The sequence below is a fragment of the Chlorocebus sabaeus genome, chromosome 11 (genome assembly GCF_047675955.1).
Source record: "Chlorocebus sabaeus isolate Y175 chromosome 11, mChlSab1.0.hap1, whole genome shotgun sequence".
NCBI classification, from domain to species: Eukaryota; Metazoa; Chordata; class Mammalia; order Primates; family Cercopithecidae; genus Chlorocebus; species Chlorocebus sabaeus.
Window position 1 is genome coordinate 52,497,302 of NC_132914.1, and position 17,034 is coordinate 52,514,335.

The window sequence follows — 17,034 nt, forward strand, 5'->3', positions numbered from 1 at the left end:
TAGCACGTGTGGTAAGAAAGAGGAAAGAACTCCTGACATCTGAGTACTGGTTTGACACAGCCAAGTTTCAGAGTTGTTAGAGGGTGACTGGATGCTCACAGTTAGGCAATGGTGTTTTCCTGTTGGACACAATCTCACAAAACACCAGCATCAGACAAGGCCATTCAGTTACTGATGAATTGAGAGTAAAAAGAAAAACCAATGCATATATATATATATATTTTTTAAGCACAGACAAAACCAGAGTTAGTGTGCAAACCTTAGAATACTAAACATTCCTCTCTCTCATTCAGTGATTGCTGCTTCACTATGAATTACAGGTTAAGCTTCACAGTAGTCTGCCCTCCTTTTGGATACTGTTTATCAAGAAACCTAATCTTAGCATTGTTCATATTTGCTGACAGCATCCAATCCAGAGGTTAGCCTCACTTCCCTGATCCCTCCCTCAAATCTCCTGACTCAAGCTCAAATCCTAAAATACAAAACACCCTGACAATAAGACACCTCTCTCAGTTCCCCATGGGGTGTGCTTTCTCCCATTGAAACAAGTAAGAAATCCAACTTTTTCAATCCAGGTGTGCTCCTGGTGGTTATTGAATAGAGGACTTTGACACCTGAATGCACAGTTGCACAACGTATTATATATGAATAAGACATGGTATATTGGTTTTTTTCACTGACTTGATTATGATCAGATTCATCACTGGAACCCTGGACATCTCACTTAGGACTCTAATTGTGTACCTTTGAAGGCTTTGTCTTCACTCCTGATTGATTGATCCATTGGCGGGATCCATTGGTGGGTCAGACTCTTGAAGCATTACTCTGAATGATGTTGATGATCAGCAAGGACAGGTTGTTATTAAGATTCTGTGTGTATTCTAGAAGCTGGGTTAGAGTCGTAGATGGAGGTTGCATTAGGATTCTGTGCTTTCTGTTTGTAAGAAGCTAGGTTAGAGTCCCAGGAAAGCAGAAATTATGTTAGAGGCTCAGGCTTCATTGTTTCAAATAACTGTGGGGCTGGAGGTCTTTCTTACTGCTTCTTTGTTTGGAGTAAGGATGATTCTTTTCCTGACTCCTGGCTCTGGCCCTGGCCATGGGCTGGAAAATTCTTCTTAGCTCATTTGTTTCAAGTGAGGATGCACTCCATGACTCCTGGGCTGAACACTTTTTTTTTTTTTCCTGGTTCTTTGTGAGGTCTGTTTGTTTTCTCTATTTGATCCTGTCTCTCTCATGGGAACTTTTTAGTTGACTAAAATCCTCCTCTTGAACTCCTGCAGACTTTATGCTTCCCTGAATCTGCCTACCTCCTTTCAGTTGGCATGATTTTGCCAAGGATAATTTAGAACTTCATTGACCTCTTTGGGAAACTTACTATCTCCCCAAACTGGCTTCTCTAAGACTTCTCCTTTTCCATCAGTTCCTCTCTTCCTTCTTCTTACCACCTTGAATCTTCCCTTCAGCACCTTTGAATCCTTTGATATGTCTCCCTTTAAACCCTACCATTTCTACTCCTCTGTTCACGTCTGCTAGACTTTTTCCTCCACACTTCAATCCCTCAGCTCCTTATAATTACTTGAACTCTAAACCGTCTGCTACCACTGGGGGCTCTTAAGGGACTCAGTTTCCCCCAATAGCAACTACCTGAGGCTTAACAGATAAAAGGCTAATTGGAAACATACTGGACATTTTATTATCCATTTAGATGGGTATTGAAGCTATCCAAACAGGTGCTTGATGTCTCCTTAGTCACTGGACTAGAATGTAGTCCCAGCCTCCATTAAATTGTCCATCAGAGCAATGAAAGTCTTAAAGGTGTTTTCAACAAATAATGGTAAGAACTTTAGCCCTCATGTTGAATGGGCAAATTTACCATGTCCCATTTTTGCTAGAAACACAATTAGGATAAACATGTAAAGTGGTATAAAGATGAGATTCAACTGTTTTATATAAAGCACTGTTTTACATTATTGACATATAACCAATCTTTAAAATGAAAGCTATAAAATCTCTGTTTGCATCAGTGAGCATGCATGTTTATGCATATTTATGTATGTTTATGTATGTATGTATGTTATGTATATGTGACATTTTTCTATTGCTGGATTACCAAATCAATTTACAAATTCTCTTAAAGAACTTGTATTCAAATTGGCTTTGAGATTGGTCAGTGCTTATATATATATTAAATATTCCCCAAACTCCCAGATATATAAGAACTAACCCAAATATCTTTCAAATTCAGGCGACTTAGGTGCATTTTTGGTAAATAAGATTATTTTAATATTGTTGGTTCAATAAAAACAGCTACATTTTCTGATTGATTAGCATTAAGTATATGATCATACATTTTTATTCTTCTTGAGCTTACTAGCCTAACTAATATTATAGATATTGGATGTTTAAGATTATAACATTTACAAATTCAATCTAAGGACAAATGTACAAGCAAAGATGCAGTAAAAATGAAATATGATTATCTCTTCGTGTGTGCAAGGGATTGGCCCCAAGACACTTCCCATCCACTCGCCACCTGCGAATACTGTATTTTCCATCTGACTTTGGTTGAAAAACATCTATGTGTAAGTGAACTTTCACAGTTCAAACCTGTGTTGTTCCAAGGCCAACTGTGCTTGATATCTATTACTTAATATATTAAGCACAGTAGTAAAGAGAAAACCAATCCCATGTACTTAGCTTTTTAGGTTTTTGCTTTTGTAATGCATGCCTAACATGCACGTGTTGTAAAAATAATTTAACAGGTACTAATTTGTGAATGATAACTAGTTTTATTTGATGTTACAGTATGTCTGCCTAAAAAGAGTTTCAAAACTTAAATGACTAGCAACCTAAGAGCTATGCTAAGTTAGGTAATACATATTCATTAATATTTTCTTTTCTTTTTTTTTTTTTTTTTTTTTTTTTTTTTTGAGACGGAGTCTTGCTCTGTCACCCAGGCTGGAGTGCAGTGGCGCAAACTCGGCTCACTGTAAGCTCCGTTTCCCAGGTTCACGCCATTCTCCTGCCTCAGCCTCCCCAGTAGCTGGGACTACAGGTGCCCGCCACCACGCCCAGCTAATTGTTTTTTTTTTTTTGTATGTTTTAGTGGAGACGGGGTTTCACAGTGTTAGCCAGGATGGTATTGATTTCCTGACCTCATGATTCACCCACCTTGGCTTCCCAAAATAATTTCTTCTTTAGACTAGAAATGTATTACAATTTATTTAAACTTTTTGTGTGTATAGATATAAATAGTTGCCAATATTTTCCGTTATAAACAGTGATATGATGAATATTCCTGTATAAGAGTGATTTTATACATGAGCAAATATAGCTGTAGGATAAATTCTGAGGAACAGAATTGCTGAAGCATAGATAGATTTTAAATAATCGTATGTGTTGTCAAATTACTCGCCACAAGGATTACATTAGGATAGACTTGAAGAAATTGCTGTTTTATTTCTTAATGCATTGTAATAGCATAACTTTATGGGGCACAATTTGATGTTTTGATACATACATGCTGTCTAATGATCAAATCAGCACAATTTGTGCATTTGTCACCTCATGCCTTTATTTTTTCTCCCAGGTGATAACATTGAAAAGCCTCTCTTCCTGCTGTTTTGCAATATAAAATACCTAACCGTCAATCATAGTTACTCTTCTGAGCAACAGAACACCAGAACTTATTCTTATCTAATTGCAACTTTTTTGTAGTCATTTACCAACCTCTTCCCTCCCTGTACTTTCCCCTCTTCTCCTCAGTGTCTAGTAACCACTGTTCTAGTAACTTCTATGAAATCAACGTAAGAAAATTAGATTCCACATATGACTGAGCTCATGTGGTATTTGTCTTCCTGTGTCTGGCTTATTTCACTTAACATAATGTCATCCATGTTCATCCATGTTGTTGCAGATGACAGGATTTCATTCTTTTTCATGGATAAATGGTATTCCATTGTGTATATATACCACAAATTTTAAAATCCATCCATCTATTGTTGGACACTTAGGTTGATTCCATACCTTGGCTACTGTGAATACTACTACAATAAACACGGAAGTTCACGTATTTCTTTGACATACTGACTTCATTTCCTTTGGCTACATACTCAGCAGTGAGATTGCTAGATTATATGGTAGTTCTTTTTTTAACTTCTTGAGGAAACTCCACACTGTTTTTCCACAATGGTTGTACTAATTTACAATCTCATCAACAGCATGCAAGTGTCCCCTTTGCTTCACATCCTTGCCAATACTTGTTTTCTTTTATCTTTTTGATATTAGCCATTGTAGTTAGAGTGAGATAATATCTTGTGATTTTGATTTGCATTTCCCTGATGATTAGTGATGTTGAGCATTTAAAAAACGTATTTGTTGGCCATTTTTGAGGTGTAGGCAACAGTGGATGTAGTATGTGGGAACACTGAACTCATTGTGCTAGTGTCTCTCAGAGCTAAAGGAATCCAGAGAATTCTGCATGCTGTATCCAAGTTGATGGATGAAGCTCAGACCATGGAATACCTTTTCTTAGGCAGTAGAAAGATACAGTTAGACATTTTTCAGTTCAAACAAATTCCACTGAGGTATTGTATGTTGGAGCTTTTATGGTGGAGAAAAGTAGAAAGAAGAAGAAGAAGAAGAAAAAAAAACCTTACTAGGCTCTTTAGTTCTGTCTCCATTTGATCCAGACATAGTACTCCCAAAGAGTATTATGTGATCATACAAGTTTATGTGATCATACAAGAAGTCAAGGAGACCCTCCTAAAAAGTAAGGGATTGACCATAGCCTGAGTCCCCATTTCAAGTTGTCTATAATTTTAGTGGTAAGTTGAGGAAATGGTAGGCAATCAGACCATGGCCAGACAAAGTTTGGACATTCACCAGAAAACATGGTAGTGTCTGGTATGACATGAGAATAGCAGTAGTCTTGAGGGAGAATATTTTAAGGCATGTGCACCATGAACTTCCAGACAGTGTCCTCTCTAGAATTAGATACAAGTTATTCACACACCTATAGCCAGCTAATTTTCAACAAAGGTGCCAAGAATAGCACCTTGGGAAAAAGACAGTCTCTTCAATAAATGATACAGGGAAAATTGCATGGCCACATGTAGATGAATGAGACTAGACCCCTACTTACCACATTCTTATTTCCCATTTTCTACTGGAAATAAAATATAGATATTTGCAAATTTTATAAGATCTAGTTTTCAGAGACTTCATGGTTAAACAGCATTTATTAAGAAGCTGTTTTCTCCACAGCCCTGAATTTAATGAACAGAAGAAAAGTCCCCTTAAACTTCTTGGAAATAATTTTCTTCAAGTATCATAAAGGAGTAAGAATTATTGTTTGTTCCAATAAGCAGGTGAAGGAATGAAATAAATTTGAGTGTAACCTTCTTGTTATCTAATTGCTATGTTCAGATTGTGTTCAGATTGTATCTTAGAAATGCTAGAAAGACGCAGATTGTCAAAGGCTAGGGATAAGAAAATATTGACTTATGAGAATAGATACCTTCTTTTTTATCTTTCTGACTTTTATTTTAGGTTTGAGGATATATGTGCAAGTTTGTTACATGGGTAAATTGTGTGTTGCAGGTGTTTGGTGTACAGATCATTTTGTCACCTAGGTAATGAGCCTAGTACCCGAAAGGTAGTTTTTCTTTCTTTTTGTTTCAATCAATTATTTGCATGCTTTATTACTTGGGTCAATTATTTACATTATTATACCAATAATAGGGGTTTTCTGGGAATTTACCAAATATGAAACAAGCAGAGAAACAAACAAAAACAATCTTTAAAGAAAAGTATTTCCTCTGTGGACAAAAACAGTCAAGTATTCAAATTAATTTGGTCTCTAACTAATGAAAACCTTTCTGGAAGAGTCCTATCATTTTCTTTGTGGCACCAAATTTATTCATAATTTAAAGTTCTGACTTGTTGCTAATAAAAGATGCCAAAAATGATCTGAAGCACTGCTAAAATTAACCTTGAATTTTGATTGAAAGAAGAAAACCTAATAAATTGCATTTATCTCATTCCATTTAAACCTTGACATGATGCTTTTAGACCTTACTGCTTTAATTTGAAGACGTATTTGTAGGACTTTCCACTTAGTTCTTGATATTTTAGGGGGAAGACTTACATGATAATTGCGATAAAACTTCTTGTTTTATTCTTTGAATGGATCTCCAACAATAAGGAATGCAGCTAGTGTGCTGTATTAGTCTGTTCTCACACTGCTAGTAAAGACATACCCAAGGCTGGGTAGTTTATAAAAGAAAGAGGTTTAATTGACTCACAGTTCCACATGGCTGGGGAAGCCTCATAAAGAGAATTCTATTTGTGAGATTTCTCTGTAGGATCGATTCCCTGAGATGATCTCAGGTTGCAAAACACACTAGTCTATACCCAACCCAATGTGTGTAGGCTGGAATGTGGTGATTGTGATGGAAAAAACAGTGAGTTTAGGGATGCAGCGAGGGGAGCATTGGGCCCTAAACTCAAGACATCTCTCCTCACTTGATATGGTTTGGCTGTGTTCCCATCCAAATCCCACCTTGAATTATAATAATTCCCATGGGCAAGGGCAGAGCCAGGTGAAGATGATTGAATCACAGGAGCATTTTCACCCACACTGTTCTCATGGTAGTGAATAAGTCTCATGAGATCTGATGGTTATAAAAATGGGAGTTCCCCTGCACAAGCTCTCTTGCCTGCCACCATGTAAGGTGTGACTTTGCTCCTCCTTTGCCTTCTTTTTTATTTTATTTTATTATCGAGAAGAAGTCTTGCTCTGTCACCCAGGCTGGAGTGCAGTGGGACAATCTTGGCTCACTGCAACCTCTGCCCTTGGGGTTCAAGCGATTCTCCTGCCTCAGCCTCCTGAGTAGCTGGGATTACAGGCGTGCACCACCACACCCAGCTAATTTTTGTATTTTTAGTAGAGATGGGATTTTGCCATGTTGGCCAGGCTGGTTTCGAACTCCTGACCTCAAGAGATCCACTCTCCTCAGCCTCCCAAAGGGCTGAGATTACAGGTGTGAGCCACCATGCCTGGACTCCTTTGCCTTCTGTTAGGTAGTTTTTTGATTCTCATCCTCACCCTCAACCCTCAAGTAGGCCCCAGTGTCTATTGTTCCATTCTTTGTGTCCATGTGTACTAAATGTTTAGCTTCCATTTATAAGTGAAGACATATGGTATTTGGTTTTCTGTTCTTGTATTAATTCATTTAAGATAACGGCTGCCAGCACCATCCATGTTGCTGCAAAGGATATGATTTTATTTTATTTTTTTAGGGCTACATGGTATTCCATGGTATATATGTACCACATTTTCTTAATCCAGTCCACAGTTGATAGGCATCTAGGTTGATTCCATGTCTTTGCTATTGTTGACAGTGCTGGGATGAATATGCACATGCATGTGTCTTCATGGAAAAACAGTTTATATGCATCTGTGTATATATGCAGTAATGGGATTGCTGGGTTGGGTGGTAGTTCTGTTTTAAGTTCTTTGAGAAGTTACCCAACTGCTTTCCACAGTGGCTGAATTAATTTACACTCCTGCTGACATTGTATAAGTGTTTTCTTTTATCTCAATCTTACTAGCATCTGTTATTTTTCTGACTTTTTAATAATAGCCATTTTGACTGGCGTGAGATGGTATCTCATGCAGATGGTTTTGATCTGCATTTCTCTAATGATTGGTGATGCTGAGCATATTTTCGTAAGTTTGTTGGCTGTGTGTATGTCTTCTAAGAAATGTCTGTTCATGTTCTTTATCCATTTTTTAAATGGGGTTGTTTGTTTTCTGCTTGTTGATTTGTTCAAGTTCCTTATAGATTTTGGATATTGGACTTTTGTCAGATGCATAGTTTGCAAATATCTTCTCCCAATCTGCAGGTTGTCTGTTTACTTGGTTGATAGTTTCTTTTGCTGTGAATAGATGCTCTTTTGTTTAATTAGGTCTCACTTGTTTGTTTGTTTTTTTTTTTTTTTTTTTGCAATTGCTTTTGGAGTCTTCATAAGGAAATCTTTGCCAGGGCTGATGTCCAGAATGATATTTCCTAGGTTTTATTCTAGGGTTTTTATAGTTTTAGGTTTTTACATTTAAGTTTTTAATGCATCTTGAGTTGACTTTCGTACATGGTGAAAGGAAAGGGTCCAGTTTCAATCTTCTGCATATGGCTAGCTTGTTATCTCAGCACCATTTATTGAATAGGGAATCCCTTCTCCATTGCTTGCTTGGTTGACTTTGTCAAAGATCAGATGGTTGGAGGTGTGTGGCATTATTTCTGGCTTCTCTACCCTGCTCCATAGGTCTATGTGTCTCTTTTTTGTATTACTGCTATGCCATTTGGTTACTGTAGCCTCGTAGTATTGTTTAAAGTCAGGTAGTGTGATGCATACAGCTTTGTTCTTTTTGCTTATGATTTCTTTGGCTATCTGGGCTCCTTTTTGGATTTCATATTAATGTTAGAAAAGTTTTTTTATAATTCTATGAAAAATGTTATTAGTTCAATAAAAACAGCATTGAATCTGTAAATTGCTTTGGGTAGTGTGGCCATTTTGCCAATGTTGATTCCTCCTATTGATGAGTATGGAATGTTTTTCTATTTGTTTGTGTTATCTCTGTTTTCTTTCAGCAGTGTTTTGTAATTCTCATTGTGAAGATCTTCACTTCCCTGGCTACCTGTGTTCCTGGGTATTTTTGTTCAACATTCGTTTTGTGGCTATTATGAATGGAATTGTGTTCTTGACTTGGCACTCAGCTTGGATGTTGTTAGTGTATAGAAATGCTACTGGCTTTTAAAAATTGATTTTGTATCCTGAAATTTTGGTAGAGTTGTTTATCAGATCTAGGAGCCTTTGGGAAGAGATGCTTGGATTTTCTAGTTATAGAATCATATCATCTGCAAAGAGAGAGAGTTTGACTGCCTCTCCGACTATTTAGATGCCATTTATTTATTTATTTATTTATTTATTTATTTATTTATTTATTTTCATTTGCTTGATTGTTCGGCTGGGACTTCCTAAAATCTTTCAAGTTGGGAAGATTCAAAGACTTACCAGATTTATGTCTTTTTTGGAAGTGGTGATAAGATGGTCCTCTAAAGAAGAAAAGAAGACATTTATATTTTTATCATGTAATATATTTGGGAAACAGTGAGGAAGACACCAGGAGTATATCATCTCTTACCCAGTGAATAGTCCTTCACTGAAAAATAACTTGCATCAGTAGTTGTGGAGCAAGAGTAGGTTTACCTCAAACCACACTTTGGTTCTTAAAATGTTTAATGTTACAGGCGTTCTACTCACATCAAGAAAATAATGACTACTTCCCTTCCTTACAAGGTACGTTGATACTGAGTACAATGGAATTTGTGTTACCCAATATGCACAGAGTCATATGGAGAAATAAAGTCTAAGGACTTAACATCAGATGCTGACTGATGTATAGACTTTATTTCTCTCAATCTAATCTGCTCTAGCTCTGTAGACAAGTGTCTGACCTACACTTTCCTTCCTATGCTATCAGGAAGGATTCAAGTGCCCAGTTAAATTCAGTCCTCACAGAGGAGCATTATTTGGATGGCTAACAATCCTTCTCCATTTAGATTCAATATAAGAAGGCTAAACCTGGATCTAAATTGTAAATCTATCTTTGGCTTGAGGGTGGCCACAACACAAAGTATGTGGTTAGAGAGAATAATGAGACCTGTAACTGAAAACATAATTAACATCAGTCCACCCTCCTTTAATTAATTAGGTCTCCTTCAAATATGCTTGATTAAAAATTTTAAAATTCTATTTTAGACCTATGGCTCTTTACTAGGAGATGTCATGCCCATTGATATCAAGAATGGCAAGGACTTCATGATAGTGTGTGGCAGGACAGCTCTACTGCTGAGGAAGAGTATAGAAAGGGGGTTCCAGGCCCAGCTCACAGATTTGTTAACAGCAGAGAAATACAGGTACTAGGAAGAAACTTCAGCTCTCCTGTGCAATAGGATGCTTCAGCCCAATAAGAATTGTTTTCAGAGAAACAACCATTTGAAGAACCAACAACTCAACCTGAGAACTGAAGGCTAGAACACAGGTGTTTGGATTTGCAGTAAGCCCTACTTTTTGTCATCTGCTGGTCAGACTTCAATTTTGGCGGCTAGTAACTACCAAGCTGTGACTCCTTCAACTAAAATATTTGTGTGACAGCAGTCATATTAAACCTTTTTTTGAGGATATGACTTCTAGTGGAGAAATTACGTGAGCTTGATCTATCTTTTTTTCCCACTGAGTTCTTTCTCTTCACATGTCTTTAGTAAGCTTGATATACGAATTAAGCCCTATAACACCTTTAGCTTGCACCTTTCATGGCACCTATAAGTGTTCTCATATTTTTCCATTCTTAAAATAATTATTTTTTCTACGCCTCACCTTCTCTATCTACAAAATCATTTATTCTTTTTCTGTTTATAATAAACCTTTCTCAGCGGTGAAGGAGTGTGGATGTGCTAAGTTGACAATATTCAGTCAATAATTATAATGAGGGTTGAAGAAGTCTTGGAAGTTTTATTATCCGGCGGGTAAAGTGAAAGTGAATGTCCGTTCACCTTCCTTAACAATTTCTGTCCCCATAACCTTAATGGGGTTGACTTGAATCAGAGAATTTGTAGTCTCACAGTTTGTTGAACACTGAAACACTGATACAGAAACTCCTGAAAGCAGCAGGATAAATCTTTGAAGTGAAGAGTGCTCATGTGAAGTTTGAGCCAGCATGCCACTCAACATCAGGCTGCTCAGGAAATTAAGCAGTGCCTTAATTTCCATTATGAGCCAAAAAGGAATCAGTCATTCCCATATGAAGGACAATAAAAAATAATCAGATTGTACTGTATGTATCCTACATTTTCAAAGTGTGGATTGCAACTTGGAGCCAGTATTTCCTTTGTCCTCTTTCCCCCATCTCTGTTATGGACATGATAGTCTGTGGGAAAGATACATACACATACAAACATACATTCACACATCCTGAGATAGATGTGCTTGGTTTTGGGAATTTTATCCCAGTAAAAGAGGAAAACAGCAGATACTCTGTCTACACATTGGCATTTTAAAGAGTGCTAAGGATTTTTCTAATTCTAAAGCTCTATCTTGTATATAAAGAGATTTTTTTTCCCTGTAAACCCAGGAGTCAGCAGACTTTAAATGGGAAGACAGGCTTTATGGGGGCATATATTCTGTCAGAACTACTCAACAACGCTATTGTAGTGCAGCTGTAGACAATAGGTAAACAGATAGGTGTGACTATGTTCCAACGAAGCTTTCTTTACAAAAATAGGTGGTGGCCCAATAGTCCTGTGACTCATCCTTTGATGATTCCCTTAGACTCAAGCTGAACACGTTTCCTTTTAGAATACTTGACTGTGTGCTAGTTTAGTATATCTTCCATTTATCTCTAAGTCAGACTTTCTAACCTTAGGCCAAACTCTTGAATTTATTTAATGATGTTAATGATGGTTAAGAAGGTGATGACATCTACTAGTTATTGAGATCCAGAAATATTTTATGTTCTTTTTATATGTATAGTCAATTATCAATATTTGCAGTAGTTATGTTTTATAAAGTCTCCACAAACTCTGAATTAGTGCATAATGAACCTTGGTTCTTAGCATAGTAAAGGGTTATATTCCTGCAAGCCTCTGGCACATTTTTGTCAACTGATCAAAGCAAAACTTTATTAAAATAATGTGTGTTTCTGTTTTAAAGTTATTCTATAATATCTGATTTGTTAACATTGAACTCATGTCCAACAGCGTTATAACTCATGTCTCAATGATGCTTATCTAACACATATATTTTTTCCCTATGGCACATCACAGTGTTTTTGTACTTTGGAACACTGGACAGAACTTCACTCTTCTTTTTTGGAATAAGTGCGATGTGGTGCTGAGAAGAATGTATATTCTGTTGATTTGGGGTGGAGAGTTCTATAGATGTCTATTAGGTCTGCTTGCTGCAGAGATGAGTTCAATTCCTGGATATCCTTGTTAACTTTCTGTCTCGTTGATCTGTCTAATGTTGACAGTGAAGTGTTGAAGTCTCCCATTATTATTGTATGGGAGTCTAAGTCTCTTTGTAAGTCTCTAAGGACTTGCTTTATGAATCTGGGTGCTCCTGTATTGGGTGCATATATATTTAGGATAGTTAGCTCTTCCTGTTGAATTGATCCCTTTACCATTATGTAATGGCCTTCTTTGTCTCTTTTGATCTTTGATGGTTTAAAGTCTGTTTTATCAGAGACTAGGATTGCAACCCCTGCTTTTTTTTGTTTTCCATTTGCTTGGTAGATCTTCCTCCATCCCTTTATTTTGAGCCTATGTATGTCTCTGCATGTGAGATGGGTCTCCTGAATACAGCAGACTGATGGGTCTTGACTCTTTATCCAGTTTGCCAGTCTGTGTCTTTTAATTGGGGCATTTAGTCCATTTACATTTAAGGTTAATATTGCTATGTGTGAACTTGATCCTGTCATTATGATATTAACTGGTTATTTTGCTCGTTAGTTGATGCAGTTTCTTCCTAGTCTCGATGGTCTTTACATTTTGGCATGTTTTTGCAATGGCTGGTACCAGTTGTTCCTTTCCATGTTTAGTGCTTCCTTCAGGGTCTCTTGTAAGGCAGGCCTGGTGGTGACAAAATCTCTAAGCATTTGCTTATCTGTAAAGGATTTTATTTCTCCTTCACTTATGAAACTTAGTTTGGCTGGATATGAAATTCTGGGTTGAAAATTCTTTTCTTTAAGAATGTTGAATATTGGCCCCCACTCTCTTCTGGCTTGTAGAGGTTCTGCTGAGAGATCTGCTGTTAGTCTGATGGGCTTCCCTTTGTGTGTAACCCGACTTTTCTCTCTGGCTGCCCTTAAGATTTTTTCCTTCATTTCTACTTTGGTGAATCTGGCAATTATGTGTCTTGGAGTTGCTCTTCTCCAGGAGTATCTTTGTGGCATTCTCTGTATTTCCTGGATTTGAATGTTGGCCTGCCCTACTAGGTTGGGGAAGTTCTCCTGGATGATATCCTGAAGAGTGTTTTCCAACTTGGTTCCATTTTCCCCCTCACTTTCAGGCACCCCAATCAGACGTGCATTTGGTCTTTTTACATAATCCCATACTTCTTGCAGGCTTTGTTCATTTCTTTTTCTTCTTTTTTTTTTTGTTTTCTCTTCTCACTTCATTTCATTCATTTGATCCTCAATCGCTGATACTCTTTCTTCCAGTTGATTGAGTCAGTTACTGAAGCTTGTGCATTTGTCACGTATTTCTTGTGTCATGGTTTTCATCTCTGTCATTTCGTTTATGACCTTCTAGCATTAATTACTCTAGCTATCAATTCTTACACTCTTTTTTCAAGATTTTTAGTTTCTTTGCGCTGGGTACGTAATTCCTCCTTTAGCTCTGAGAAGTTTGATGGACCGAAGCCTTCTTCTCTCATCTCGTCAAAGTCATTCTCTGTCCAGCTTTGATCCGTTGCTGGCGATCAGCTGCGCTCCTTTGCAGAGGGAGATGCGCTCTTATTTTTTGAATTTCCAGCTTTTCTGCCCTGCTTTTTCCCCATCTTTGTGGTTTTATCTGCCTCTAGTCTTTGATGATGGTGATGTACTGATGGGGTTTTGGTGTAGGTGTCCTTCCTGTTTGATAGTTTTCCATCTAACAGTCAGGACCCTTAGCTGTAGGTCTGTTGGAGATTGCTTGAGGTCCACTCCAGACCCTGTTTGCCTGGGTATCAGCAGCAGAGGCTGCAGAAGATTGAATGTTGCTGAACAGCGAGTGTACCTGTCTGATTCTTACTTTGGAAGCTTCCTCACAGGGGTGTACTCCACCCTGTGAGGTGTGGGGTGTCAGACTGCCCCTAGTGGGGGATGTCTCCCAGTTAGGCTACTCAGGGGTCAGGGACCCACTTGAGCAGGCAGTCTGTCCCTTCTCAGATCTCAACCTCCGTGTTGAGAGATCCCCTGCTCTCTTCAAAGCTGTCAGACAGAGTTGTTTGCATCTGCAGAGGTTTCTGCTGCTTTTTGTTGTTGTTGTTGTTGTTTAGCTGTGCCCTGTCCCCAGAAGTGGAGTCTACAGAGACAGGCAGGTTTCCTTGAGCTGCTGTGAGCTCCACCCAGTTCGAGCTTCCCAGCGGCTTTGTTTACCTACTTAAGCCTCAGCAATGGTGGGCGCCCCTCCCTCAGTCTCGCTGCTGCCTTGCGGTTAGATCGCAGACTGCTGTGCTAGCGATGAGGGAGGCTCCGTGGGCGTGGTTAGATCGCAGACTGCTGTGCTAGGGATGAGGGAGGCTCCGTGGGCATGGGACCCTCCCGGCCAGGTGTGGGATATAATCTCCTGGTGTGCCCGTTTGCTTAAAGCGCAGTATTGGGGTGGGAGTTACCTGATTTTCCAGGTGTTGTGTGTCTCAGTTCCCCTGGCTAGGAAAAGGGATTCCCTTTCCCCTTGCGCTTCCCAGGTGAGGTGATGCCTTGCCCTGCTTCAGCTCTCACTGGTCGGGCTGCAGCAGCTGACCAGCACCGATTGTCTGGCACTCCCTAGTGAGATGAACCCAGTACCTCAGTTGAAAATGCAGAAATCACCGGTCTTCTGTGTCGCTCGCGCTGGGAGTTGGAAACTGGAGCTGTTCCTATTCGGCCATCTTGCTCCCCCTAGAACTTCACTATTCTTTAAGACACTTTAAACAGTGAAATCATCAAGAAAAGTAACAAAAATGTGAAAACATGGCACTGACTAGATCACATACAACAAAACTTTACAGTATGAGAACTGAAACAAGGAAGCACAGTATTGCCTTGTTCAACCTCAGCTGGAAACAATGCACATCAGTGACAAATTTTTCTCCAGCTCTGCAGGTCCATAAATGATCATGAAAGTACACCGAGTATTGATTTTGGAATTAGAAATACGCCTTAGCAAGTAGACAGATGTGCAGATATGCAACCTATGAATAATGAGGATTGACCCTAACTTAAATAGATTATTTAAACTTTGATGCTGTATTAATATTCCCATTTTACAATTGGGGAACTGGAAGGTTAATCCTTAAATAAATTTTACAAAGTTACAGAGTTAGTAAATGGAGAACCCTGTATTTTAGCTTTTGTTATATGACCTTAAATAAATGACTTAATTTTTTTAATGCAGAAACTGTGTGTTACGTTAGGAATGTTAAAATAAATTTATAATTATTTACTTGGAAATATGCACCTTGACCCTCACTAGATTTCAGGTTGTATGAGTTTTAGCTATCTGTAAATGTAGGTCTCTTTGCTCTGCTTTCTCACATGCTGTTTGTTGAAAGTGTGGCAATGACATTGAAAGTGAATAAGTGGGACAAACACATCATTGCATTATTTAAAGACATTTAAGCATAAAAAGAGGAGATATTGAGGACAATTATTTTCCTCTAAGACTGTATGGTTTACAAGTATTATCATTCTTATTTTACAGAAAAGAACACTATGACAATAAAGTTATGTCACGCCAAGATCACAACAGCTACTAGGAATCAAAGCTTGGTTTTAATCCAACTACTTATCCTGTTATATTATTTTTACTTTAGATTTAAATATATTTGGGAAATCTTTTGATTATTTATGAAAATTGAAAGATTCAGAGAGAAAGACACAAGTTGTCATGGAGACAAAAATCAGATTCAGATACCTTGTACTCTTTTTGGTCCTATACCATTGCATTTAGCTGTCTTCAAAATTCCATAGAAGTTAAGAAATGGCGAGATGAGTTCTCAAGGTGTATGTGTGCATAATGCTTAAGCTCTCCTTGGTCTTAGAAAACTTTGTGCTCATATAGTTGCGAGGGCATGAAACACTTTACACTTCCCTAAAACTCCAAATTCTTGACTGACTTACAGGGAACAAATATTTTCTGATGCATCTGTAAACTTTGTTTTGTCTTTATCTTTGTAAGGCTTTGAGTTTTGGAACCTACATCTCATTTTCACTTTCTACTCTATTCTGATCCATTTACTTGAAGGCTAGTCAATAGCCCCAAGAGGAAGGTTGCTTTATTCAGTTAAGTTAATTTGTTATTACTATTAATAAAATTAATATTGGTTTTGTCTGTTTTGTCTGTTACATCAGGCATTTTCACAAATACTGGTGATGATGGTAGTAGAAGCGTAAGAAGTCAGAAGAACAAAAAATGTGACTCTAAGAACTTAAAATACAGTCAGGAACACAAACATACATAAATATTTCTAGTAATTTCTAGTAATTTGCTGACAAATATTTTAAAAACATTTTTTAAAACATAAAGTCTTTTATTTATGGCATTTTTTGGTTTCTAGGGCACAAAGTTTCTACCATGGCTTATTCATTACCTTAAATGTAAATGAATTAACCTAATCTCCTCACTGAAAAGACAGTGGCTGAATGGATGAAAAATATAAGACTGAAAGTATAAGCTGTCTATAAGAAGCTCACTTTGAAATGAAGAATAGACATAGGCTAGAAGTAGGAGAGAATTTTTTTTTTTTACAGATGCTAACAAAAGACAATAGGATGACTATACTTATATCAGACAAAATAGACTTGAAGTCAAAATCTGACAAAGAAGAGCTCTGTATAGTGATAAGGGGGCCAATTAGTGAAGAGGCTACTAAAACTGTAAATATATATGCACCCAACATATACACAACTAAATATATAAGGCAAACATTGACAGAACTGTAGGGAGAAATAGATAACAATACAATAATAGTAGAACTCTTCAATACCCTACTTTCAATAGTGGATAGCACATCCAGACAAAAGACCAATAAGGAAAGAGAGGACTTGAATAACACTGTAGACCAAATGGACTTAAAAGACATATACAGAGCATTCCACCTAACAGTAGAAGAATACAGATTCCTCTTAAGCATGTAAGTCTTTCTTCAGGATAGATCACATGTCAAATTACAGATCTTAACAAATTTAAAAAGATTCAAATTTAACCAAGAATCTTTTCTGACCACCATGAA